Raw genomic sequence first — 27,395 nt, 5'->3', positions numbered from 1 at the left:
TACAACCAATTAGTAAATAATAAACCATATATCTAGGTTTTAAGACCATATGATATTATCATCTTGCGATCACTCCAAAATGATTCCAGCAAGCGTGGGTTTATCCCAATGCTCAAAACTTGTTCATAAGAACTCATGAACGTTGCAGCAAACCTTTTGCTATGTCTAATACCATTTAGACAATCTACACACCAATTCATGACAATCTTCATTCATACCTACTTCCAACATATGAACGATTGTGGATAGTTTGAATAATTCGATTATTCTTAATAAACACAATTATTCTAGAAGTCAAAACATGCAAAGTGAAACAATTACTAAACAACTAACATAAGACAGTAACATTACTCATAAATAATACTCCTTTATATAATCATCAAACGTTAATTACATTTATCTATTACACGTTTCTAATACTATCTAATCTAAACTAATATCATCCTTCAGCCCAATACTCCTAGCATGTTGCAAGTACTAAACCCTGCTCAGTCCCTTCGTAAGCGGATCTGCTGGGTTATCTTCTGATGATATCCTCTTAACCACGAGGTGTCCTTCTTCTACTCGATGCCTAATAAAATGATATCTTTTGTCGATATGCCGAGATTTACCATGATCCCTCGGTTCCTTGGTCAAGGCAACCGCTCCTTCATTATCACAGAAAATTTCCATGGGCTCCTTTATGGCAGGCACAACTCCAAGATCGCCAATGAAGTTCTTCAACCATATCGCCTCCTTTGATGCTTCGCTCACTGCAATGTACTCTGATTCGCACGTTGAATCAGCTACAACTTCCTGTTTGGAACTTTTCCACGTTACTGCTCCTCCATTAAGGGTAAAGACCCATCCTGACTGCGAACGATAGTTGTCCATGACGGTCTGGAAACTGGCGTCACTATACCCTCGCACCTTCAATTCATCACTCCCTCCGAGGACTAGAAACCATTCCTTGGTCCTCCGAAGGTACTTAAGGATGTTCTTGACTGCAATCCAATGCGCTCTACTAGGATTCCCTTGATATCTACTGACCATGCTCAAAGCGAAGGCCACATCGGGTTGAGTACAAGTCATAACATACATGATCGAGCCTACTGCGGAAGCGTAAGGTACTCGGCTCATCTCAGCTATCTCGGCTTCGATACTCGGACTTTGAGTCTTACTGAACTTGGTATTACTCTGTATCGGTAGTTCTCCCTTCTTCGAGTTTTCAATACTAAAACGTTTTAGTACCTTATCTAAGTAAGTATTCTGACTAAGTCCTATTAGTCTCTTACTTCTTTCTCTCGCTATCCTTATTCCCAAAATATAGGAAGCCTCTCCGAGGTCCTTCATAGCGAAGCACTTCCCGAGCCAGGACTTTACCTCCTGCAGAGTCGGGACGTCGTTTCCTATGAGCAGTATGTCATCGACATACAAAACGAGAAAGCCAACTATCCTCCCACTGGCTTTGACATATACACATGATTCATCTTCGCTTCGTACAAATCCAAACTCTTTGACTTTCTCATCAAAACAAAGATTATATCTGCGAGACGCTTGCTTAAGTCCATAAATGGACTTCTCAAGCTTGCACACTCTATTTGGATGCTTCGGATCGAGAAAACCCTCTGGCTGAGCCATGTAAACATCCTCAGCCAACTTTCCATTAAGGAAAGCGGTCTTGACATCCATTTTCCATATCTCATAATCATGAAATGCGGCAATAGCTAGCATTACTCTAATAGATTTTATCTTCGCAACCGGTGAGAAGGTCTCATCATAGTCAACTCCGGGAGTTTGAGTAAAGCCATTCGCAACCAATCGCGCCTTGTATGTGTGCACGTTTCCATCCATGTCGGTCTTCTTCTTGAAGATCCATTTGCACCCAACCGTCTTACGTCCGGGCACATTGTCAACCAAATTCCAAACTTGGTTGTCATACATGGACTGAATCTCACTGTCCATTGCCTCTTTCCATTTTACAGACTCCGGGCCTTCCATGGCTTCCTTATAGCAATTAGGTTCATCTAGATTTATTAGTGTACTATCACTAATATACGTGTCCCCTTCGGTAGTAATATGAAAACCATATAACTGGGGTTGAACTCTAACTCTTTCGGAACGTCTAAGAGGTAATGACTCGTCAATTGGTTCAACCGAAGTTTCCTCCTCGGGTTGAGCGCCAGCAGTAGAGGCTCTTTCATCGTTCGACTCTTGAATCTCTTCAAGATCGATTTGCCTCCCACTGTCTCCTTGGCTTATGAGTTCTCTCTCTCTCTTGGAAAACCCCTTTCCTCGCAACGAAGACTACATTGTCACTCGGTCTATAGAAGAGATATCCAAAGGATTTCTATGGGTAGCCGATGAAAATACATCGCTCACTACGAGGTTCGAGCTTGTCATGAGTTTCTCATCTTACGAAAACTTCACAACCCCAAACCTTGATATGTGCCAACGAGGGAGCTTTCCCTGTCCACATCTCGTGAGGTGTTTTGGCAACCTTCTTTGTAGGGACTCGGTTAAGGATATGGGCGGCAGTCTCTAAGTCATACCCCCAAAATGAGATAGGTAGTGAAGCACGACTCATCATAGAACGAACCATGTCCAACAAGGTTCGATTGCGCCTTTCTGCCATACCATTTAACTGCGGTATCCTAGGTGGCGTCAATTGTGAAACTATTCCACATTCCTTGAGATAGTCATGGAATTCAAGACTTAGGTACTCTCCTCCTCGATAGGATCGAAGCATCTTGATTTTCATGCCCAATTGATTCTTTTGACAACCCAAGTTTGTCCGTTACATTTCCCCGTTACCATTAACGTAATATTCCATTTTTGTAAAAAGTTCCGTTAATTAGAGGTCACCAATTTAATAAATATTTCATTTATTTATTTATGTCGTTAAGTTGTGATAAGAGAAATAAAAACTCATGATACACATTTCCATTTTGTTGGAAAAGTTAGTTTTTATTATTACGACCACTAAATCGGGTGCGACCAAAAGCCCCGTTAAACGACAGTATCGGGTAGAATATCACTCAGCTCTAACTCCCACCCTTATACAAGGGGGAGTAAACTCCATTTGAGCCTTTTCCACCCTCTCTCTCTATACTCTCTCTCTCTCTCTAGACTCGTTTTCGACCCGAATCCGCAACCAAACGCTTCCAAATCGTAAGTCCACTTACCCTAGCTTGTTCTAAACATTATGACTCGTGATTATAGCTTAAAATTCGACCATTTAAGCTGTTGAAAAGGAGTTCACGGCCTAAGATCCTCCTTAGGCCGTAAACACCTTATTTGAGGCCAAAAAGACCCAAACTTGTCCCTAAAATCTTGGAATTAAATTGAGGAATTAGCCTAAGAGTGTTTGCTCATTTAAAACAATCAATATGAGGCATCAAAGAGAGTTTACGGCCCAAGCACATGCTTAGGCCGTAAACACCTCTAAACTTTGTCAAAATGCCCCAAACACACTCCCAAACCACCCTTAGGCTTAATACATGAATTAGGGGCTTGCTATTCGGGTTTAGATCATTCAAACACAAGGATTTAAGGGATTAAAAGGAGTTTACGGCCTAGACATGTGTCAAGGCCGTAAACACCCTCAAACATGCCAAAATGATGGTTTTTGTTTCCCAAATGGCCTTAGACTATTACTATGAAATGCTAGGAAGGTATTAAGGGCTTAAAACTTCACTTAACTCATGGCATAGGAGTTCACGGCCGTGAACTCCCTTAGGGATGGTTCATGGGCCGTAAACTCCCTAATGATGCCTTTAAAAGCCCTAAACTCATTCATGCCTCTTGGATTTGGACCTAGCAAAATTCCACTAACAAAATAGAGCTTTAAAACACACTAGAACCCCTCACCATGAGTTTACGGCCGTAAACTCATGGGGAGTTGTCCCTCGGCCGTAAACTAAGTGTAGAGAGTTTACTCTTGGAGACTAAACTCCATTCCTAAGCCATACACACCCTTAGATGTTACCCGGGACACCCCAAACACTTAACCAAAGTGTTTTCCGCTCCTTAGAGTGCGTATACTTGTTTAATTGGTATATAATATAGTAATTGTATGTGAACATATGTTATCATATGTTAAATAGGTCTCTAAGTGTGTCCAAGTCCTTACTTGACACCGAGCACCCAACCGGCGCCTTCGTCAGATCCACTTACACCAGGTGACTTCATACCCCTGAATGAACCTTTTAATGTTTTTACATGTTTTATAGGGGGGATACAAGTTAAACATGCCAGTTATCATATCAATCATATGTGATTGATAACCTGCATGCACAAGATTTTACCACACTGTACACTGTTTTACCGAGTAGGATACTATGATGGTTTCAAAAAGGTTTTCATTGTTTCAAAACTCTTACTTATACTGTTTTATCTAAATTCATTTTAAACTGGTTTATAAAGGTTCCAAGGATTTATAAAGTTTTCAAACTTATCTTACCAAAGGATACCAAATGTGATTTTCCTTGAATATAAAGGTTTTTCCAAGGTTTTCATCGAAGTTCCCTTTTACGACGTATACTTTTTACTTGTTTGTTACTGCTGCTACGGTTTTACTTATTTAAAACTCCTACTTGATAACGCATTTGCTTTGTGATACGCTTATACCGGTTATTGTCTCTATATCGCTTATACTTGTAGCCACTTATACTTGATACACGCTTTTACTTCACCAGTTGTCGTTTCCACTTCGTGATACACTTATACTTGGTACACTTATACTTCATGACTCGGATATTCCACACTGTACGCTTATACTCCACAAGTCGGTTATTCCACACTGTATGCTTATACTCCACAAGTCGGTTATTCCACGTTGTACACTTATACTTCACGATATGATTCCACTTGATACACACCCAAGCGTAGTTAGATGTATGTTTGTGCTTGTATAGATGCATATAAATAATGATTGAAGGACTTAGGAAGGCTTGTCCGCCCTATTTCCTTTTCTTCGTTGAGATGTGGTCTGGTGGGATCGGATGTCCATCCGAAGGTCGTTTGATTCATTAGTTATATATTATGTACACAAGCATAGAGATATGGGTTTACTTCAGTCAGTTCAGTTATGAGTCTCTACCTCTAGTTCAACACTTACATAAGAAACCCACTACCCACTATTTGGAAGTCTCTACCCACTATTTGGGATGCATCTTCAGGACACGGCCTTCTCCGTCGTCTAGTTGGTAACCAGAGTCTCATGTAGGGAGAGCGGACATTGTGTGTATAGATCTATACGGGATTGACACCCCCGCACCCTGACTGCTAGCTACAGTCCACGACCTACCAAGCCAAGGGGTGACAAATGTCATATTCTCTAGACGCTTGTAGGGCATATGGTACTCTAGTGTCGGTTAGTATGGTTACGAGTATCCCAGGTTACCTTATAATTCATGGCCTTAAGGTAACGGTATTTCACCGGCAATTTACACTGTATGCTGGTAACTCATTTTCAGAGTCACACTGTTTTGACCTTGCAAGATGTATCTTTTATTTGATACTGTCTGCGGTCTGTATTCTCTGTTTTGACCTTGCAAGATGTATCTTTCATTTGATACTGTTTGCGGTCTATATTCTTTGTTTTGACCTTGCAAGATGTATCTTTCATTTGATACTGTCTGTGGTCTGTATTAACTGTTTTAGACCTTATCAGTTGTACCTTTCATTTGGTACCTTCTGGGGTCTGTGTCTTCTTTTGTTAGACTGAACCAGTCGTGTCGTTCGTTCGATACTCTCCTGAAGTTTATGATTCCTTTGGCTTAGTCAGCAGTCCTCACTGTTGAGGCATATGTATTTCCCTGACTTCTCTTGCTTTCGTTAATAATCAAATTTCGTATTTTGATAATGATAGCGATTAAGGGAAAACTACTTTTTACCACATAACTCTGTCCAGTCTTGGTAGAAGGCTGTTTTTATTAAAGAAAATATAGGATTTTCTGGAAAGAACTCTAATACACTATAATCTCTTAAACTACTACTTTTATTAAAGTTATTTGAATAAAAATGTCACTAAATGCTTATGAACTCACCAGCATTTGTAAAAATGCTGATGCTCGCTTTTCAAATAACTTGTATTCTCAGGTCAGCATTAGACAGGTACATCCCCGAAGCCGTTGATGAAGATAGCTTAGTACCACGCTGTATTTATTCTATTACTTGTATTACTTTTAGTTATTGTAATGTAAACCATGTAAAACTATTACTATTAATGCAATGTTTTGTTGTACTTTGATTACTATAATGCATGTGGTGTGATACTTGACATGATGTCATCCACCCCAGAACGTTTCCGCCGTTCCGGTTTTGGGGTGTGACAATTCTCCACTTCATTCTTGAACTCTTTGAACTTTTTCAAATGTTTCATACTTGTGCTTGATTAAGTAAATATACCCATATCTACTATAATCATCGGTGAAAGTCACGTAGAAGCGGTTTCCATCCTTTGTGGTGGATCTAAAGGGTCCACATACATCGGTATGTATGAGATCCAATAAACCCTCACCCCTCTCACAAGTGCCAGTGAAGGGTGTCTTGGTCATCTTTCCAAGTAAACAAGATTCGCACGTGTCATATTCCCTAAGGTCGAATGACTCCAACACTCCATCCTTTTGGAGTTGGGCTATGCGTTTCTTGTTGACATGTCCAAGACGACAATGCCACAAAGACGCTTTATCCATACTATTGGAAGAAGCTATACACAACACATCATTTCCTAGGTTATCTACAACCATAACAGTTTCATATATTCCATTACAAGGCATAGCTTCAAAGTATAAAACACCATTTAGATAAGCATAAATAGAACCATTCATATTATTAAACGAATATCTAAATCCTTATCTAAACAAACCATGAAATGAAATGATGTTTTTTGCCATATCTAGCGAGTAGCAACAATTATTTAAATATAGACCTAATCCATTACTAAGCACTAAATAATACACTCCAATCTTGGTGACAGGCAACAATCTTCTGTTTCCCATGATTAGATTTATTCTTCCTTGCTCCACATCTCTATCTCTTCTTAGTCCCTGCAAATCAGAACAAATGTAGTAACCACATCCTATGTCAACAACCCAAGAAATATTGTGAGATGAATTACTAGATTTAATTGTATATATACCTGCAAAAGATGGATTGATCTTTCCATCCTTGATGGCTTGCAGATATTCCGGGCAACTTCTCTTCCAATGCCCTATCTTGTGGCAATGATGGCACTCTGCCTCCTTCGGGTTAGGGTTGGGCTTAGCGGGATCAACTTTGGTCCCACTAGAAGAGGAACCATCTTGGGACTTTCCTTTGCGGTGGCTCTTTGAAGAAGCCTTCCTCTTCTTGCCCCTTCCCTGCCCTATAGCCAAAACAAGAGCAGCGGTTGGTGTGGGAGTTAGTGCAACAGACTTGTCCTTTAGGTTGCTCTCAGCAGTCCTTAGGAGTCCTTGGAGTTTGCTTAGGGTGACCTCTTCTTTGTTCATGTGGTAGGTCATCCTAAATTGGTTGTAGCGTGAAGGCAAGGAATGAAGAACGATGTCGATGGCCAAATCATCCCCAAAGTTAACATTTAACTTGCGGAGACGATCAACATATCGTTGCATCTTTTGCAAGTGCACGGTCAACGATTCTCCATTTCCCATCTTAGCAATGATCATGTAAGTGATGATCTCGTAGCGCTCTTGCCTCGCGCTTTGGTGGTACCTCTCCATCAAGTCTTGATGCATTTCATACGGATACATGTCCTCATAGGATTTTTGGAATTCTTGGTTCATAGTGGCTATCATGATGCAATAACCTTTTGTTGCATCACGTTCGTGTGTCTCAAAGACAACCATCTCTTCGGGTGTAGCGATTTCCGGGTTGACCTTCTCGAGCTTTTCTTCGAGGACATACTCTTTGTCCTCGTAGCGTGCAATGGTGCGAATGTATCTTATCCATTCGCTAAAGTTGGTACAATCGAAGGTCACCTTTTGGCAAAGACTCATTAAAGTGAATGAGTTGGCAGCAGCGTTGTTTGCGTTCGACATCTACAAATAGAAAGGACAAAGTTTGATTAGAATTTGGATCCCTAATTAAGCACCCAAAATGAAAAATTAGGGCTAGGACCCAACAACATTATTTACATATTAGAAAAGGGATGTCGTAATCCAATCATGCAAATAATTTGGAGGTAAGTGAATGACGATTCACTAATACTTCACCACGAAAAAATAACGTTAAGTTTTATTGAGAATTCCTAGATTTTAGAGATTCATTGAACTTTTCAATGGCATGTTTAAATCTCGATATGCCCCTCTAGTTTGTGACTGAGATACCGAGGATCACAAAGCGGGTGTGAATTACCATGCAAATCTACATGGTGCCTTCATTGTTACAATCATCTATTAGATGTGCCGGTAAACCACACACGCTCCATCGAGCTATGATAAACAATGAATCACCCTTTGCCACCTTTGCTTAGAACCAATTAGTGTACCGGTAAACCACACACGCTCCACTAACTTCTTAGCAAGGGTGCAAAGTGCAATTTCATGGGACTGCATCAATTCACTTTTCCTAAAGTAACTAAGATTGGGAATTTTATAAAATAGTTTAGTTACTTTATAGTTTCATTATACTTATTAATGAGGAGAGATAGTTGCCCTATCCTACCCGTTCGGCTAACGACCCTCCACCGGTCAAGCAAGCGGTGGGTGTGAGTGTACACCCATTAAGCGCCATTATATAGGCAGCAACCTTATACCCACCATATAGACCGGCTTCGTGAATGAGGCCTACTAACGGTAAGACTAGCATTTTTGTTTTACTTATATATTTATTAAGCCTTTAATAATATAATAGTATAGGGTTGAATTTTAAACTTGTAAAACTCTAGGGGTTGAAATTTAAATTCTTCTAAATTAAACTATTAATCACAAAATTCAAATTTCAAAACTTCGGGATAGAAATTGAACTTTTTCAAACAATAGGGATCAAATAACAAATAATTCAAATTAAACAATTAATTTCATAATTATCTATATTTTACCTATTCCAATTTTAGTCATTAGATAATTACCAAATAATCTTAAATAGTCCAATATTTATCACATGAATAATCAATATTTAAAAGATTTGAAATTATCTATATTTATGTCAAGGATAATCATTAAATTAAGTTAAAATTCGGATTTTTACACAATAAAACGATTTAGGTATCAATCCAAGACAAAACAACAACAAAATCCCGAATTATCCTCTGTCTGATGCTTGAACTCGCCGAGTCAAGCTTTGGACTCGCCGAGTAGGGCCAACTCGCCGAGTCCAAACACTGACTCACCGAGTTGGGTCAACAGAGGGCAAGAAAACGGATTTTCAGCTAGCAAAACAGTTAAGCATCACATTCAATTGAAACCAATCATGGCTCTGATACCACTGATGGGTTTTGGACATAAGAACTTTCCCTATGTGCACATACAACCCTATAGCTTGGATCTAGGTTTCAGTAATTGAACATGCAACAAATCCAAGACTTTCATGGCTAGATCTAATGTAAACAAACACTTAAATCATATGAAAACAGATCTAGAATGTTACCTTGAGTTACTTGCTTGAATACCTTCTTCTTCTTGGAGCTTATAGTCACAAATGTCACTCCTCTAATGGCTTACAAACACCAACTAGCAAGAAGATGATTTGAGAGAGATGAGGAAGAGGGAAATCGGCTCTAAGGTTTCTCCAATCACAAGGATGGCCGATTTCCTCAGCCTTATGGGTCTATTTATACTGTGAGCTCCTAAGGTTTCACCCTTAAACCCTAATTGGATAACTTAGCCTCAAAGCAATCCAAATCCCTTCCTAGATAAGCCCTTGGACGATTTCTAGGTGATCCATATCCCTAAAATCGTCCAACCCTATATCCATAAGGATTATCAGCTCAAAATACTACTTTCACACATTTGACAGTTTATACCCCTTTATTCAATTAATCTCTTTAAGTCACCAAATTAATTCCTAATTAATTTATGACTTATGTTAATCAAATAATATTATTATTCCTTTAACATATTATTCTTATAATATATTAATAATAATATCTCTTTTCTCTAAATCACCCTATCAACTTGCTATTGTGAAGGCAACCCAAAAGGACCATGCACAACCGGGTCAAGTACTTACTGAATATAGTTACAGCCTTAGACACTAATCCAACAGATACAAGTTATATAAAACTCAAAGTAAACAAACAATTGATAGTGCGCATATGCCCTAAGTCCACAACCAAACAAGGAACAGGAGGTAAGGCGGATAGCACACATTTCATTGTTTGATAGGTCCTCATTATATATAACCCTGGTGTATTCACTTGTTTCTCATGGAGTTAATTGTAATAGCTCCTTTATATTTAATGAAAAGATCCTTTAAGAAAACCCTTATTTCTTATAATAAAATCGTGACCACAGTGACTACTTCTATAATCACTTAGTTTATACTGGCTATATATAATCTAATATTGAATAGATAGTTAATTGGGTGAATCTGCCCTAAGCCCACAACCGAACAAGGAACAGGAAATAAGGCGGAAAACACACATCCAACTACCTGTTGGGTATTAATGATATATAACCATGATATATAAACTAAGGTATTATAGAGTCAATCACCTAAAGTCCTTTAAGTCTACTTTGGTTTAATAAAATGGATTAAACCCTTTTACTGGTGAGTTTCTAGCTTTGAGTACCAAAAGTTCTGTTTGAAAAGTATGATTAGTACTAGAAAACCGTGCATTGAATTAGTGTCCTATGACTTGACCCATACCTGGTACCCCTTATGATGATTTAATGTATACGGAACATATATATAACTAAGATCGAATAGATAATAGGCTGGGTGAAACTGCTCTAAGCCCACAACCAAACAAGGAATAGGAAATAAAGCGGAAAGCACACATTTTATTACCTGTCGGATCCTATTTATATATATCTCTTGATGTATACATTAAGGAATCATAAGGTTAGCATTAGGGTCCTTTTCTACTGAATGTACTAGACCCGACTGTTATGTTTGTCATTTGTAAAGTGTATGTATTGTTGTATTGTATGTACAGTAACTATTGTTGTACTAATTGCCTTAAATTGATTATTAAGGTATAATGTGATGGCTAGATACCATACTAAATGCTCTCCCTGTCAAAAGAGTATGGGACCCAAACGCGACCTCTGCAAACAATTGCAAGCCGTGAACATCCACATTAAAATTATATGATCATGTATACCTAATATAACTATCACCTTTTGTTTAGAACAATACGTTAGTCATTCATTGGTATAGTTAGATCCTGTAAGTGTTCCATGCTATAGCATCTTAGTATATTCATTCTGTTGTAGTATCTTAGTATCTTCTCTTGTTATAGTAACTTAGTATGTTCTTTCTGTTATCGTGTATTGTATCTAGTATGATCTGAACCTCTAAGCTATACCCATTATATTTTACTAGTATTCTACTTGAACTGTTATTAAAGAGACTCATTTTACTACTAAGTTATGCTTATACTTTAAAAACGGAGTTTTGTTAAACTATAAAGCAACATAACTGTAAAATAGCCTTTGAATTGTTTTGACCACTTATAGAAGGCGTAAGTAACTTTTTGAAAGATTTTTATATTAAATAATTACAAAATTATCATTATGTTCAACTTGTATTCTCCCCCCCCCCCCCCCTTAAAAGCATTTAAAACAGTTAAAAGAGTCATTACGGGGTATGAACTGACCTGATGTGGGTGATTCACACGGGTATGCATGTAAGGATGAGAAGTTCCACGAATGAAGTCCCGAGACACAATAGGTCCTAAATAACATATATTGACACGTATTGGCATGAATATAGTGTTTATAAACAACTATATGAAAGGAAACACCTTCCGGGACTAGGAAACACTTTGACCAAGTATTGGAATCAGATGTGATTCAACAAGGAATGTGAAATGGCACTAAAATGAGTTTACTACCATCGGTTTACGGCCCAAAGGAGTTTACAGCAGTAAACTCATGGTCACTCATGTATAAGTGCAAGTTTGAAGGATAGGGAAGCTTTAGGGACCTTTGCTCTACACTAGGATGAGAAAGACCACCTTCATTGAGGCTTTTGATGAGTTTACGAACCAAAGGAGTTTACAGCCGTAAACTCATGGTCATTGTGAATTTAATGGTAGTTTAAGGTCTTACAATCATCAAAGAAAGGTTTTGGGTCACTAGTTTCGCATCTTATAGGGTTTAGGGCTCAAACATGCCCTAACATTGAGTTTACGGCCAAGGAAGATCTTGGGTCGTAAACTCATGTTGTTCTTGGGGAAAATGTGTGTTTCAAGTCTCTAAGCATGAGTCCTAACTGGATATGAAGTATAGGGAAGAGCACTTACGATCTAGAAGCTTGAAATGGTTGATATTGGCCAAGAACACTAGTGTCTGTTCTTGGTGTTCTTGGTGAAACTTGAAGATCTAAGAAAAGAGTGATTTTTATGGATGAAATCATGTAAGGATACTAGATTAAGAGGTGTATCAACAAATCTAGGAAGAATACTTACATCTTTTGAAGATCTAGGAAGAAATTCTTGATGATACTTGAGAGGATTTGAAGAAATCGGCCAAGGAATGAGAGAAATGACTAGAAATGACCAAATGCCTTATATATGCTCTTGATTTTACGGCCCCATGAGTTTATGGCCGTAAACTCATGGTCTTGTGGCCATGAACTCATTTAGATGAGGTTATGGTTCGATTTGCAACACTGTGGTTCTAGCAGGTAATTTCTAACACTTATACCTTAAGTGTATTAGGCTCAAAACTCCTTAGAAAGACCTTTAACCGGGCTAGAACGCAGTACTAATGAGTTTGACACTCATTTGATTTGATTGACTGGGTCTTTAAAGCAAAAAAATTTCGGGTTGTCTCATCATCCCCCCGTTAGAGGGAATTTCATCCCGAAATTAGCTTTCTTACAGTACTAATGGGGTCGTGCTCCTTTGATTTGCAGAATACCCACTCGTAGACCTGACAATTTTTTCCCTAGTGTTCATGTTAGGATTCGTACTTGGTCCATCTATCATTACTTCATGTATAAACGTCGTATATAATTAGGATTAGTAAGACGGTCGGATGTGCGACTCTGCCCCCAGGTCCACAACCAAACAAGGAACAGGAGATAGAGTAGAAGCAAACATACTAGATCTGCGTAATCATAATCATATACCACCCTCGTGTATACACTGAATAGTGATAGGTGGGCTGTATTCGTCCTTAGCCTCTGTGCTCGAACTTGGTATGCTAAACGAGTGGTATTTCATGACGGTCTGCGGACATCTGACAATAGGGCTTCGGAGGACAAAGTACCCTTCACACGAGTACTTCGGGGTTTAGAATACGAAAGATAAAACTGAGGTTTAGGTCGGACTGTCGATACGAAAGACGAAAGTTTCGATAATTTGACGATCGAGGCGATAGAAACATATGAACTTAGTATGGTGAGGACCACGGAAATTCATGAGGAATGATAGTAACGGACTCTTTACTGAACAAAGTTTTGGCCAATTGAAAGAAACGTCTGTTACACGATGATGTATCTCTAGTGTGTTAGATAATGTACTCCTAGTGTGTTTGACAATGTACTCTTAGTAAATGCTCTAGTGCTTTTTGTTTTCCCTTTGATGTTAACACTCCTATGTATCGTACCGCTACATGCACATACATACAAATAAAAGTGATTGATAACTAGTAATGATACTTAATATCATGATCCTCCTCGGTACCACTACGGACGCCTGTCATATACAAGTTATGAATATTTAAGATGCATAAGTCAGTCGACTGAGTAACTCTGCCTCAAATCCACAACCAAACAAGGAACAGGAATTAAGGCGGAATCACTCACTCTAAGTCTACAACATCTTAGTTATGTACAACCATGATGTATATGCTAAACCATCATAGCTTCTCTAAACGGATCTTTTAGTTCTCTTGAATACCGTGATCTATTTCAATATGTGAGTTATTATAATTACTTTTAAGTGTTTTCCCCCAAGTTTTAAACTTATATAAATATAAATTAAATTTTAAAGTAATTACTAGATCGAAGACGTATCGCTGCTCGTTAACGACTTTGGGGCTGATTCTCCTACGGTGATCATCAGGATTCGTCCATCCGCACCTGAGTTCTTTATTATCGGGCAGTCCCTCTGATAGTGTCCAGTCTCACCACAGACATAGCAGGCTTGGTTTTCTTCAACTCCCGGAACTTGGGAGATCGGTTGTGCCGGTGCCCTACAGAAACGGACTATGTGTCCCTTTCCGTAGCAGTTCAGACACTGCATTTCCCGGAATACTCCAGTGTGGTGATAGTTGCACTTGCCACACTTCGGAAGGGTTCCAGCATACCTACTAGCAGGTGCTGGCGCAGCAGGCGTTGTAGTGGCGTACAAAGTACTCGCTTGTTGCTCTTGCGGGGTTTCCTGGGTTGTTCGCTTCTTCTTCTTCTTGTTCCCCGACTTCTGATTCTAGTCATTTCCCTTTGATGGTTCGGGAACGAGGACTTCTACACCATGGCGGACCCCATGGTCAATGAGTCGCTGGGCCAGGCGTTTGGCACTACAAAATGTGGCTAGGTTAGAAGACAATACATCTCCTTAGATCGGGGCAACCAAAACCCAGATGTATCTTTCTATCTTCCTGCTCTCCGGGGTAACCATCCCGGGGCATAGTGATGCCAGATCGCAAAACCTGTCAGTGTAGGTCACTATGTCTGAGCCGACCATCTTAAGTTCCCATAGTTCTTGTTCCAGTTTCTGAACTTCGCCCCTCGGGCAATACTCTTCCAGCATTAACTCTTTTAGGTTTTCACAACCTATTGAGTTAGCCACTGATTGGGTCAGTGACTTAACATGGCTATTCCACCATGTCAGGGCTCTGTTAGAGAAGGTGCATGCAGCAAACTTCACTTTGCTCCCTTCTGGGCATGAACAGATTTCAAAGACCAAATCTGTTTTCTCGAACCATCGCATCAGAGCGATGAATCCACCATTTCCGTTAAAGGAAAGCGGTTTGCAGTTGATGAAGTCCTTATAGGAACACTCTCTCGAGCGCACAAGGACCTCACTTTGAGTAGCATGAACAGGTGTTCCACCTCCGCCGGAACTGGTAGGATTATATTGAGCCATGGTTGTTGCCACAGTCGCAGCTACTGCAGCATTCAGAGTTGCCGCATCGATTTGTGGAGCAGGTATTGAAGTTATCAGAGTGGTGCATCTGTTTGATCTGCAAGGAGGCATCTTTGCTAAAAGAATACAAAGATGAGACGTAATAAGTCTAAAGCAATAGACAAAAGTCGAAAGCTGAAAAGACAAGAGTATCCTAGTTCTGGGTGTATCGGGTTCTGACTTCCATAGGGTTCTAGAAACAATTCATAAAAAGTCTATAGCAAATGAATTTTATGAATTTGAAATGGCTATCCTCGAATGAATATTTGTTGCCTGAAAAACTGTTACCAGCTGCATGTAAAGAACATAATCCTAACACACAGGGTGAGTAGTGTTTCCACTAACTCATTAAGTTAACCAAGATTATTATTTATTAGTGTGACGCATGTGACGTTTTGGTTACTCCCGTTGATCCTTCTTTGAATACTTCTCATGAACTTGTCCTTGTTCCACTTTGAATCTTCTGTTGACCCCTTATGAGGAAGTGGTTACATCTATATGGGATTGTCGTGCGAGAATGGATGTGACTAGAGAATCTATGAGATTTAAGGTAACTTTATGGGTTGATCCTTACAGATTCCTTCTGTAATTGTACAATGTATACAAGTTGTATATAATTCAAGATTAAATAGACCTTCGAATAAGTGATCCTACTCCAAAACCACAACCAAACAACGAACAGGTAATGAAGGGTAGATCACAAATTCTAATTCTATAAAACCCCAATTATATATAACCCTGAGAGTATACATTGAAAAAGTATAGACCTATCCGTAAGGGTCTTTTAAGTTATCACATACGTTATTTATATAGAGCTTAAAATACTCCTATAGTATTCTAACTTTCATGTTCTGATCTAGAGATCCTTTGTATAGAGTTAGGTAAGTTTTAACACCGTTGCAACACCACATCACTCCCAAGCACATGTCGGTCACATCTCGAATGAATATAGTTGATCAGGCTATATTGATCCTAGCTATGATTACATAACTATTCAGGTTTGATGACAGTGTTCAACCTTTAAATACTTTAGTTATGTTCTCCTCGTGATACTTGTTCTAGTATATACATGTATAAGCAAGTAGGTATATTTTTATAACTTATCGTTATACTCTTAAAATATATCATTATCCAGAGCACTTAAGCCCCATTGCATTTATTGTTGTATATCTTTTATCGGTTGATATACTTAGTTCACTATAAACAATACTCTGATACCAATCTGTCACACCCTAAAACTGGAACGGCGGAAATGTTCGGGGTGGAGGACGTCATGTTTAGTATCACAAGACATGTATCATAGTAAGCAAGTAATGAACAACCACTTCATTATTAAGAAAGTGTTTGCAAGGTATGTGTTCACAAAACATAGAGTACATAAGCAAATAACAAAACAAGACTTGAAGCTAAACTGCTCCATCTTCTGAATTCCCAGAGTAAGTACCTGTCTACTAGTTTCCTGAGAATACAAGTTATTTGAAAGAGTTTATCAGCAATTAAGCTGGTGAGTTCATAAGATTTTAGTGATGTATGTAAGTTGTAGAATGTTGTTGAAAAATGAAGTTGAAATGTAATAAGTTATAAGTTCTGATTTTAGAAAAGTTCGCGTGTTCCCCTAGAAAATCCTATATTTCCTATTTTGATGAAAGGTATGTAAAAATGATCCTACAATCCCTTCTATGAGTACTAAGTAGATACAAGTTATATAAAACTCAAAGTAAACAAACAATTGATTGTGCGCATATGCCCTAAGTCCACAACCAAACAAGGAAAATGAGGTAAGGCGGATAGCATACATCCCATTGTTTGTTAGGTCCTCATTGTATATAACCCTGGTGTATTCACTTGTTACTCATGGAGTTAATTGTAATAGTTCCTTTATATTTAATGAATAGATCCTTTAAGAAAACCCTGATTTCTCATAATAAAATCGTGACCACAGTGACTACTTCTATAATCACTTAGTTTATACTGGCTATATATAATCTAATATTGAATAGATAGTTAATTGGGTGAATTTTCCCTAAGCCCACAACCGAACAAGGAATAGGAAATAAGGCGGAAAACACACATCCAACTACCTGTTGGGTATTAATGATATATGACCATGATGTATAAAATAAGGTATTATAGAGTCAATCACCTAAAGTCCTTTAAGTCTACTTTGGTTTAATAAAATGGATTAAACCCTTTTACTGGTGAGTTTCTAGCTTTGAGTACCAAAAGTTCTGTTTGAAAAGTATGATTAGTACTAGAAAACTGTGCATTAAATTAGTGTTCTATGACTTGACCCATACCTGGTACCCCTTATGATGATTTAATGTATACGGAACATATATATATATATATATATATATATATATATATATATATATATATATGTATATATATATATATATAACTAAGATCGAATAGATAATAGGCTGGGTGAATCTGCTCTAAGCCCACAACCAAACAAGGAACAGGAAATAAAGCGCAAAGCACACATCTTATTACCTGTCGGATGCTATTTATATATATCTCTTGATGTATATATTAAGGAATCATAAGGTTAGCTTTAGGGTCCTTTTCTACTGAATGTACTATCACCTTTTGTTTAGAACAATGTGTTAGTCATTCATTGGTATAGTTAGATTCTGTAAGTGTTCCATGCTATAGCATCTTAGTATGTTCATTCTGTTGTAGTATCTTAGTATCTTCTCTTGTTATAGTATCTTAGTATGTTCTTTCTGTTATCGTGTATTGTATCTAGTATGAATTGAACCTCTAAACTATACCCATTATAGTTTACTAGTATTCTACTTGAATTGTTATTAAAGAGACTCTTTTTAGTACTAAGTTATGCTTGTACTTTAATAACAGAGTTTTGTTAAACTATAAAGCAACATAACTGTAAAATAGCTTTTGAATTGTTTTGACCACTTATAGAAAGCGTAAGTAACATATTGAAAGATGTTTATAATAAACAATTACAAAATTATCATTGTGTTCAACTTGTATCCCCCCCCCCCTTAAAAGCATTTAAAACAGTTAAAAGATTCATTATGGGGTATGAACTCACCTAATGTGGGTGATTCAAACGGGTATAAGTGTAAGGATGATAAGTTCCACGAATGAATTCCCAAGACACAATAGGTCCTAAATGACAAATAATGACACATATTAGCATGAATATAGTGTTTATAAACAACTATATGAAAGGAAACACCTTCCGGGACTAGGAAACACTTTGACCAAGTGTTGGAATCACATGTGATTCAACAAGGAATGTGAAATGGCACTAAAATGAGTTTACTACCATGGGTTTACGATCCAAGGGAGTTTACAGGCGTAAACTCATGGTAACTCATGTATAAGTGCAAGTTTGAAGGATAGGGAAGCTTTAGGGACTTTTTCTTTACACTAGGATGAGAAAGACCACCTTCATTGAGGCTTTTTATGAGTTTACGGCCCAAAGGAGTTTACAGCCGTAAACTCATGGTCATTGTGAATTTAAGGGTAGTTTAAGGTCTTACAATCATCAAAGAAAGGTTTTGTGTCACTAGCTTTGCATCTTATAGGGTTTAGGGCTCAAACATGCCCTAACATTGAGTTTACGGCCAAGGAAGATCTTGGGCTGTAAACTCATGATGTTCTTGGGGAAAATGTGTGTTTGAAGTCTCTAAGCAAGAGTCCTAACTGGATATGAAGTATAGGGAAGAGCACTTACGATCTAGAAGCTTGAAATGGTTGATATTGGCCAAGATCACTAGTGTCTGTTCCTGGTGTTCTTGGTGAAACTTGAAGATCTAAGAAAAGAGTAATTTCTATGGATGGAATCATGTAAGGATACTAGATTAAGAGGTGTATCAACAAATCTAGGAAGAATACTCACATCTTTTGAAGATCTAGGAAGAAAGTCTTGATGATACTTGAGAGGATTTGAAGAAATCGGCCAAAGAGTGAGAGAAATGACTAGAAATGACCAAATGCCTTATATATGCTCTTGAGTTTACAACCCCATGAGTTTACGGCTGTAAACTCATGGTCTTGTGGCCATGAAATCATTTAGATGAGGTTATGGTTTGATTTGCTACATTGTGGTTCTAGCAGGTACTTTCTAACACTTATTCCTTAAGTGTATTAGGCTCAAAACTCCTTTGAATGACCTTTAACCGGGCTAGAACTCAGTACTAATAAGTTTGACACTCAGTTGAGTTGATTGACTGGGTCTTTAAAGCAAAAAAAAATTGGGTTGTCACAATATGGAACGTCAACTGGCTGAACTAAGGGTTCACCAGAAGGATTACCGTCACCAGTTGGAAATGCTTTATCTTTCTCTCCTTGTTATAAGGAATCGTTTTCATTTCTATGCCCTATGTAGCACCTTTCTATGTATCTACCCCAGTACCATAAGTACTTTTAGTTAGGCCTTTATGATGACAAAACTTTTCTACTCCGGATATGATGTAAGACCTACTACATCCTAAATATCAATGATATTGACAATCGGCTAATTTCTATGTCAATCTTTGTTCAAATACTTTGATCCTACTATCGTTAGAATTCTATCTGAAACTCACTCTAGTAAAGTTATGGAACTATGGTAATTTAGCTCAGGGGTCACTTCCAATTCTTGTCGAAGGTTGGATAGCAATCGGCTTGTAACCATTCTATGAACTTACTTCTACTCTTTACTAGTATTACATCATAGGGATGTAGGTTAAACCACCGAGAACAACTTAAACGAAACGAAAGAGTTACATTTACATAAAAGAGTGAGATACATCTAGTACCGACCATAATCACTCACGAACTCCTTTTCTTTTGTATAAAGAATCATGTCGTCATCCATAAATAGTCAGCCGAACAACGAAACCTCTATCCTTCATATCGACGCCACTACATTCCAATCTGCGGTAACAGCTGTAGTGGCAGCTGTCCATGCAAACCTCAGCGCTAACAATGCAAGCAAGGCTGGCAAGGGGGTTGACAATTCCGATCGTGGTATCGATCCGGAAGCCAACAAATGATAACAGCCACAGACTTGCAAAGACGTAAAACCGAGAATAGGAAACGAAAGCGTCAAGCCCAAAAGGAGCACAAGCGATCTCAAAGACTTGCCATGCAACAACAACAAGTGGCAACCCCTGCCATTCCAGCACCGATCAGACCATACGAGGGAAAACTCCTGAAGTGTAACAAATGTAGCTTTCATCATAATGGGGCTTGCCATGAAATACAATGCTGCAATTGCCACAAGATAGGGCACCATGCTCATAGTTGTGGAGCACCGACACAACCCATCACTCAAGTCCCTGGCATCGGAGTCAACCAGGCTTGCTATGTTTACGGTGAAATCGGACACTTTAAAAGGAATTGTTCGAAAAGGAGGAACAACGAAAGCAACCGTGCCCACATAACTCAGACCCGGCACATCACTTCCACCACCAATGCTGATGCAAGCCAGATATGTCACCAATGTGGTGAGATAGGACACCTCAAGAAGGATTATCTAATAACAAAGACCTCTAGCGTAGACGGGAAGATACTAAGGATCACCGCCGCAGGAGAGACTACTCTGGATCCATGTTGAGATTCTGGTGTGTTCTGTGTCGTTAATGTTAGACTTTTAAACTTTTTTATACTAGTGTAACTAGAGTTTTATCTTTTACGAGACCCCATCAGTGTTAGGGACTCTCGTGCTGCATGTACTTGCTTTTAGCAATATATCTTGTTCGCAGTTGTAGTATCGTAGATGAAACTATAGTACTAAAACTCTTTCTTAGGTTGCACTGCTTTTTTTGTAACACCTTCTTAAAATAGTCTAACGCCAGTTATTCCGAGTAGTCCGACATTGGCATTTGACTTGAGTCGATTCGATCCTCACAGTGGCAGTTTCGTGCGAACATTTCTTTTCCCCGTAATCAACATTCTAACGAAACCGTCATTCCAGAACTCTAAGGTACTCGTTCTTAGAGTGCCTTATGTTTCGTAATTTTCCCGAAGTAACCCTAACAAACCTCTCCAGAATGCCACTCATACAATACGTCAAGTTTAATGCCAAGGACCCATACGGTTGATCCATCGCAAAAGAATTTATACACAAGGGTGGTGTATAATCAAGGTTCTACAAGATCAGAATTGATGATTTCACTTTAACTTCTTTTCCTTGTTTGGATGTGAGCTTAGAGAGGAATCATTTATTCAACTGCCTTTTAAATCTTAATTATACACGACTCGTATACGCGAAGCTACGATAGATGAACCAAGTATGATTTCTAATAGGATCTTCAGGACGGAGACTGCCCAAAACTACGAGTAATCATGCTGCCATGTGGATAAACTTAGAATCCAATAAAATGCCATCTCGTCGATCGGGGACAAGAGATGCAGATAGAACAGAAGTACCTATCCTATTCCTTACTCCGTGAGTAATCATACTTTCTTTTGGATCTTCTCGATATCTTTCCAGAAGAACTCCCAGGATTACCTCCATGACGTCAAGGTTAACTTCGGAATCAGGTTAGTTGAAGGGGCTACACCTGTAACCGAATCGCCCTATAGTCTAACACCTATAGAGATGCAAGAATTGTCCGGCCAACTTGACGAACGGCTCAACAAGGGCCTTATGAAACCAAGCTTCTCACCCTGGGGAGCACCGATCTTGTTCATCAAGAAGATAGACGGATCATTTCTGTATGTGCATTAACTACGGAGAATGGAACAAGCTTACCGTTTGGAGTCGTTACCCTCTGCCTCGCATAGACAACTTGTTCGACCAACTCCAAAGGGGAAAATTACTTTTCAAAGATAGATCAGAGATCCGGGTAGCACCAGCTACGAGTGCTAGAGGAGGATGTCCCCAAGACAATCCTCCGAACTCGTTATGGACACTACAAGTTTGTAGTGATGCCATTCGAATTGACCAATGCACCCGCAGTATTCATAGACCAAATGAATAGGGTATGTCGTCCTTACTGGGATCAGTTCGTCATTGTCCTTATAAATGACATACTTATCTACTCTCGTAGTAAGAAAGAGTATAGAAAACACCTACGACAGACCTTGGAAACATTACGATCAGAGAAGCTTTGTGCAAAGTTCTTTAAATGAGAGTTTTGGATTCGAAGAGTCGAATTCCTAAGGCACACTATTACTGAAGTGGGAAATTCATGTGGACCCTTCCAAAATCAAAACCGTTGAGAATTAGTCAGCACCAAAGACGCCCATAGAAATTCACAAATTTCTAAGCTATGCTGACAAGATAAGGAAACCTTTGGAATTCCAGGAGGAGATCACGTTCCTTTGAAAGTCCCACCCTGGAAGGGCTTGATACGCTTCAAAAAGCGTAGAAGTCTAAATACAAGATACATAGGGCCTTTCAAGATTCTTGATAGAATCGGCCATGTACCTAGCAAACTCAACCTACCCCGCGAACTCAGTAACGTACATTCTACAATCCACGTCTCAAACTTGAAAAAGTGTCTGGCTGACGAGACTCTTGTAATCCCACTCGACGAGATCGAGATCAACGAGAGCCTTAACTTCGTGGAAGGACCCGTAGAGATCATGGACCGTGAGGTCAAGCAGACGAAACAAAGTCGCATCCCAATAGTGAAGGTTCGCTGGAACACCAAGTGAGGACCTGATTTCACTTAAGAGCGCGAGGATCAATAAAAAACGGAAGTATCCTCATCTCTTTACTTGTTTATTCGTACCTACTTCATTGCCTAAACTCTAATTGTGAGACGAAATTCCCTTTAACGGGGGGATGATGTGACAACCCGAAATTTTCTATGCTCTTCAGTCAAGCACTTCCTTGAAAGTCAAACTTACTCCTACTAACTTTTAGCATAGTTTAAAATCCGTTTAAGCATTATGATCTTTAATACATCAAAGGATCACAATCTAGAATGGGTCAACTATAGTTCTAAACCACCAATCAAGCTTTAAACCCTCAAATGAGGAGTTTACGGCCATGAGACCATGAGTTTATGGCCGTAAACTCATGGGGTCGTAAACTCCATGCCTATATAAGAAAAACTTATCCATTTTTCATTCATTCTTGCGTTTTCAAGCCTAGATTTCAGGTTTTCTCTTAAGTATCATCAAGAGTTTTGCTTCCAATATTCAATCTAGTAAGTAAACTTTCCATTTTCAATTTGATATCCTTTCATATCTAGTGAATATACATGATTTCATCCATGAAATCTCTTCTTTTGGGTAAATCTTCAAGTGTTCTTCAAAACACCAAGAACACATACTAGTGTTCTTGGACCTTAAACACCCAAACAAGCTTCTAGATTGTAGGTACTCTTGTCCTAGCTTGTTGTATACTAGAATGGACTTGTTTAGACTTTAGAAACATCAAGAAATCTGGAATGGAAGGGAGTTTATGGCCAAGGCATCTCCCAAGGCCGTATACTCCATAAGAGGGAGCAATGTTGCCCTAAATTCCTTTCCAATTCTTAGAACTTGGACTAGATCCCTTCACATTTGAGCTAGGGACCTTAACACACGAATTTGTGGAGTTTACCATGGGTTTACGGCCGTAAACCAACTAGGGCCGTAAACTCCATAGAGAGTGGCCTTTGGGCCGTAAACTCAATAGCAATGCCTTACAACCCTTAGATGCAACCTTATGACCTTCTAACACTTAAACCAAAGTGTTTTCCATGCTTTAGGGTGTTTATACTTACTTAATTAGTGTTATAATCACTAATTAGATGCATATATATATATATAATATATATATATATATATATATATATATATATATATATATATATATATATATGTCTTTATATGTTCATAGGATCATTATGTGTGTGTTCAAGTCTTCACTTGACACCTAGCACCTTGTTCGACACTTCCATCCAATCCACTCACTACAGGTGAGTTCATACCCCTTAATCTACCTTTTAAATGTTTTTAAATGCTTTTATGGGGGGATACAAGTTGAATAATACTAGTTATTATATCAATCACATGTGATTAATAACTAGCATACAAATAGATTTCACTATACTTTTCGTTGTTTTGCCAAACGAACTACTTCAAAATGATTTCTCAAATGCTTTTACATGTTAAACTCTTTATCAAAATTGTTTTCTATACTAAATCTTTCCTTTCAAATTCTCTTATAACTATGTTTCAAACAAAGGATTTCTTATACTTTAAACTATTTATGTCAACAAACTGCTTTTAAATCGTTTTATAAACTGACATCAAGTCATTTTTATTTGTTGTTCAAAACTCTTTAAATGTATTACAAAACCTCTTTTTAACTTATATATACTGTCAAAAGCATGTATATATATGTATAGTTATATACATAATGTTTAAAGGACTTAGGACTGCTAACTCACTTTAATTCCTTTTCCTTGTTTGGATGTGGCCTTAGGGTATCGGTTAATTTCTGAATGTCGTCTAAATATTAGTTACATATTATGTATATATATGTAGACATAAAAGTTCTATTAGTCAGTTCAGTACCTTTTGGTAGCAAAGGCATACCTTCATGCAGTCATATACATACATTACTAGTAACTATAATAGGTACAGTTTAGGAGATACTATTTACTATTCCTAGTACAAGGAATCACACAAGAGTCAGTTCATTCATGAGTCTATCCAAATATCCTACATACTATATGAAGAGATACTACTACGTACTATATGAAGATATACTATTACATACTATATGAAGAGAATACTATAACAAAGAATACTAGACAGAGAATACTATACAAAAGATACAATACAGAGAATACTATACATAGAATACTATTACTATAACAAGTATACTATAAAAAGATTCAGAGATAACATAATGTAAGAGATCTTCATGACACATCGACCATTTCGTTATGTCACGTTTTGTAACCAGAATCTCCTGGAGGGAGAGCGTGAGTTTGCATATAGATCTATACTGGATTGACTATCCTACACCTTTGATGTTCGCTACAGTGGGACTTGCAAGTCTACGGGTACCAAATGTCATTTCTTCCAACGTCTTTCATCGTCGTGTTATAGTCAAATTAGTATGGTAACAATCATATCACATTTTGCCTTAATTAAACCATTGGTTTTAAGGTAGTTATTACTTCAGTGATTCATACAATTAATACTGTAGTACACACACACACACACACACACACACACACACACACATATATATATATATATATATATATATATATATATATATATTCCCATTATATTCAAATTGTGATCTTCTCACATAAAGGGTAATATAAGGCTATATTTTGATAATAATAGTTATACATGGGAAAAACCTTCATTTTTTACAGAGAAGCAAACCTTCAAAACAGTCGGGTCTTGGTAGAAGACTACTTTTTATACTAATAGGAAATATGGGATTTTCTAGGGTTATCATACATATACAAACTTTTTCATTAAACATTTGCAAGTCTTTTCTTTACAGTTTTACTAATCATTGATACTAAATTACTTATGAATTCACCAACTTAAATGCTGATCTCCGCTTTCAAAATAACTTGTATTCTCAGGTCACCAGTAGACAGGTACGATGACCAGGTTTTGAGAAGATGTAGCAGTCAAGACTCATCTTTTATTTTGATTACTTATTTTCATGTCTCATTCTATAAAAGAACACACATGTATTAAAATTTTACTATTAATGCAATGAATGATGTTGTTGTTGGTTTACTACTTTGCACTGTTGTGATATTTTACATGACGTCCTCCGTCCAGAACGTTTCTGTCGTTCTTGGTTTTGGGGTGTGACAATATATGTTATTGTGTTTATTACAACATCTCAATTTCATTTCTTATTACAACAAACATGGAACATGGTGACTATAACCAAAATATATCACTTTGGGTTTAATCATTTATGAATATAACCAAAATATATATCATTTTAGTATTCATCGTTTATGATTATAATAAAAAATGTGTCTAATACACATCACTATTACAAATGTATTGGATGACAATTTTCTATAATTTTTTTACATTTCTAAGGTACATTGCTAAAAAGATAGACAACTTGAAAAAACATTGCATAAGTAGATTGTCAGGGCTAAAAGAAATTGTGTCAAACTTTTATATATGTTACTATCGTATACAGTTTAAAAGCATAAATATTGGTATTGTGTTTATGATTTGAATGCATAAAAGGAGATTGTTACACGTTTGCAGAGTTTAAATCGTAAAGTTCAAATCGGGTAACAATATGAAAGAGGCTGTTGATTAGTTTTTGAAGGCTTATCAACTAATCTCTTATGTTTTCTTAATGGTTAATTAAATAAAAATTTCATTTTTCTATTGTTTTTGTTTGTTGATTTGTTGCACCAAAACTAATGTATGAAGTTTAGACGAAAATGGTATGAAATCACATTTTACAAACAAATACCCTCCAACCCTAGCAACGCAGGGGGATCTTCTCTAGTTTATATATAAAAACCCTTTAAATTTTATTTTATCAGCTAATGGCCATTAGTATCGACTAAATCATGTTAATTACACGTCTTTTTTTGTTGTCATCGTTTATGTAACACCTTCAAAGTATCAAAAAATTGTTAGTCTTCACTAACAAGAGTACATTGCCTTAAAAAAAATGTCGGTCGTACGTTTATCCTTGATTAACATGCTATGATTGTTAGTTAGATATGCAAAAAAATAGTTAATTAATTTAAAATACGCAAAAAAAATAGTTAATTAATTTAAAATAAAGAAGATAAGAGATTAATTGCTATTATAATCAATGTAATCGTCAAAGAAAATTAAAAATGCTAAATTTTTACCATAATATTCATTCCATTTAGACTTTGAGCCGTTTACATAAAATTATTTAAAAATTAAAAAAAAAAAAAAAAAAAAAGATGCGTAGTTATATTTAAGTATACTTGTATGATAAATGTTTACTATTTATTTGTTCATCTTATAAGTTATAACCAATAATAGCAGGTATTGGGACAAAAAGTCGCACATAATATTTGGACAAAATGATAAAAATAGTCTATGTTGTTTGTCAAAAGTAACAAAATCGTTTCCTGCTAATTTTTTATGTAAATGGTCCTTGCGGTTTGCAAAACTTGCACGGATTACCATTTTTACTAACTCATTAGTATTCAGCCGTTAGGGACTAAATTTGTAAGGACGTTTTCGGCTTTTCAAATATAAACACATTGAATTCATATCATTTGTT

At 37.5% G+C, this 27,395-nt stretch overlaps 1 long non-coding RNA gene across 1 annotated transcript in view; it reads left to right on the top strand.

Moving 5' to 3' along the window:
• Positions 1-25,889, top strand: part of LOC145069414 (uncharacterized) — a 47,912-nt gene extending 22,023 nt beyond the window's left edge. The window contains exon 4 of the long non-coding RNA XR_013689490.1: positions 25,732-25,889. This is a non-coding gene — a long non-coding RNA (uncharacterized LOC145069414). The remainder of the gene's footprint in view (positions 1-25,731) is intronic.
• Positions 25,890-27,395: the final 1,506 nt, after the last annotated feature.

The sequence above is a fragment of the Lactuca serriola genome, chromosome 8 (assembly GCF_051521515.1).
Source record: "Lactuca serriola cultivar US96UC23 chromosome 8, Lser_US96UC23_V15, whole genome shotgun sequence".
In the NCBI taxonomy this organism is placed as follows: domain Eukaryota; kingdom Viridiplantae; phylum Streptophyta; class Magnoliopsida; order Asterales; family Asteraceae; genus Lactuca; species Lactuca serriola.
This window is presented reverse-complemented; position numbering and strand designations above follow the sequence as displayed.